Genomic DNA, 2,777 nt, shown 5'->3' with positions numbered 1-2,777 from the left:
GCAGTGGTGCAATCTCAGCTCAACTGCAATCTCTGCCTCCCAGGTTCGATCCGTCTGGATCTCCTCACCTCGTGATCTGCCCGCCTCAACCTCCCAAAGTGCTGAGATTACAGGCTTGAGCTGCAGTGCCTGGCCCTGACTGCTTTCTAATTGTTGATAGTTTGTTTGTTTTTTTTTTTTCCAATCTTTCTTTTTTATTTAAAAGCAAAGTGAAAGAACACTACAGATTACAATGAAGTTCCATTTATTGTTCTCTATTCAAGCTCAATCTCCTTGCCCTAAAAAGGCAACTCTCACATGAATTTACTTATAAAATGTGTGCTCACACAATATATATTGTTGTTTATTATCCATTCTTTTCAAATTTTTCTTTGCAGGAAAAGATGCGAAACAAATCCTTGCAATTCTGATATCATCCTGGTTAGGATTTGATTACCTTATCTGTTTCCAACATAAGTAAAGTCCCATGAGGTGAGTTATGATAATAGCTAATACCACACGCCAGGCACTGTTCTAGGTGCATATACTTGTTACCTTATTTTTTTTTCCTTTTCTTCTGGAGACAGGGTGTCACTCTGTCACCCAGGCTGGAGCACCGTGGCAGGATCCTAGCTCACTGTAACCATGAACTCATGGGCTCAAAGCGATCCTCCTGCCTCAGCCTCCCCAGAAGTTGGGACTACAGATGCATGCCACCACGCCCTGCTAATTTTCCTTTCTTTTTTAGATTTGAGGTCTTGCTATGTTGCCCAGGCTGATCTTGAACTCCTGATCTCAAGTGATCCTTCCATCTCAATCTCTTAGAGCTGGGATTATGGGCATGAGACACTGCACCTGGCTTTTTTACTTCATCTTATCCTCACAATAACCATATGGGCATATATTATTATGATCCTCATTTTAGAGATTGAAACTTAGGCACAGAGGTACTAGGTCACTTTCTCGAGGCTGTGGAGGTATGAGCTTCTGGGAAGCCTGGCCTCAGTGCCCAAGACCCACACTCCTGCCCTTGCTTATCGTTGCTCACAGAGGTCTTCGCTTTTCCTCATAAGACAATTGTCTACATGATCAGTTGACACCTTGAAAGCAGGCTGGTCTCAAAAGTATGAGTTCCCTTTCTAACTGATGGCCCTTTCCTGGGATAGTGAATGAACTCAACTTTGGGTTCGAGTTGCTCCAAAAACCCACTTCCAGCCACAGAACCCTCACGGGATCCTCTGCAGCCTGGGCCCCTCCAGCTCTTAGGGATGCCCACCCAGGCCAAGCCCTTCTAAACAAGCGACATCCTAAAAAGAAAGCACAGGAGAAACCAGGAATCAGTAAAACTTTTCTGGTTTTCTCCTGAAATATTAACAAGTTGACGCTTAAGAAGATAAAACAACTTCTTAGATCCAGAGGATAAAAAAGCCTCCTTCATGCTGCTTTCAACTCATTAAGACACATGACACTTACCATGCAGCCTCCTTCTGTCTCTCGTCAGCAGTACAAGCCTCAGCCCCTAATCCTGCCTGGCTGCTGAAGGATTAGACCCAGCACTTAGTATTTAACCTGTTCCTCCCCTGCAGATCTTGTAGATTTGGTTTTTCTTTTATGGGTTGCCAAAAGCAAAATAATAATCCCAGATACCTGTCACTTCAGCCAAGGAAAATTTATTACTTTTAATCAAAGGATACTTGTTATAAAAGGAGTTACGTATATATGAATACACACACAGATACACACATATTTATACATGTATGCAGACAGACACATCAGCAAACCTAAGGCCCCATTTAGGGGACTCAGGGCACTGTCTGTTCCCCTCCTCCACTGATGTATTTTTGTTCACAGTTTGTCATCTGTGTCCTGAAGGCCAGCCAAAGGTTCATGTGCCCTCATAGTGTGGTGACATCTTAACCTCTAACACTTTTGGGTGATCATTTTAATAGCTGTTGAAAAATTGGAAAGTCAACATTGAAAAAAAAAATGACAGGCCAGGCGTGGTGGCTCACTGCTGCAATCCCAGCTACTCAGGAGGCTGAGGCAAGAGAATGCCTTGAGCCCAGGAGTTTGAAATTGCAGTGAGCAATGATCACACCACTGCACTCCAGCCTGGGTGACAGAGTGAGACCCTGTCTCTATCAAAAAAAAAAAAAAAAAATCATCCCTCATCACTTATTCCTGAGTCTGTCCAAGCCAACGAGGTCATTGACCCTACAATTGCTAGCAAGAGGGGTGAGGAGAGGACAAGGGAGGAGCAAAGGCATAAAGTCAGTGATTAGGTGGACACCAGGCGGGTGTCCAAGTCAATATGGAAGGTGAAGGCATTAAGAAACAAGAAATTGAAAATCTAAAAAGAGAAAAAAAATTAAAGCACAGCCCATTCTTTTGCTGACTTATTTATTTCTCTACCACCTAAGCCCCTCTTACAGGGAAAAGAGGCTGCATCCCAGCACTCGGAAGCAGACACCTATCCTTCTGAGCACATGAGCCCTAAGTGTTTCAAACAGCTTACAGACAGCCATAGCACCTAGCACTGTGCTGAGCACGCGGTAGCCTCTCCGTAACTGTTTGTGGAATTGAATTCAACAGCCAAGTGTTAGAATTACGTTCAAGTTAAAAGGGGTTACCAACATAAATCAGAACTGATGCAGTGTGGCGACGATTGCTGGTCATCTTCTAAGCCCAGCTTCCCTTCCTCCTTGGTGACAGGCCACCTCTGCACAGCTGGAGGAATGGTACATCAGAGTGCATCTTCTTTTTATTTTATTTTTTACAGACAGGGTCTCACTCTGTCA

The sequence above is a fragment of the Colobus angolensis genome, unplaced genomic scaffold (assembly GCF_000951035.1).
Source record: "Colobus angolensis palliatus isolate OR3802 unplaced genomic scaffold, Cang.pa_1.0 Scaffold414, whole genome shotgun sequence".
Classification (NCBI taxonomy): Eukaryota; Metazoa; Chordata; class Mammalia; order Primates; family Cercopithecidae; genus Colobus; species Colobus angolensis.
The sequence above is the reverse complement of the archived record's forward strand: the minus strand, read 5'-3'. Positions refer to the sequence as shown.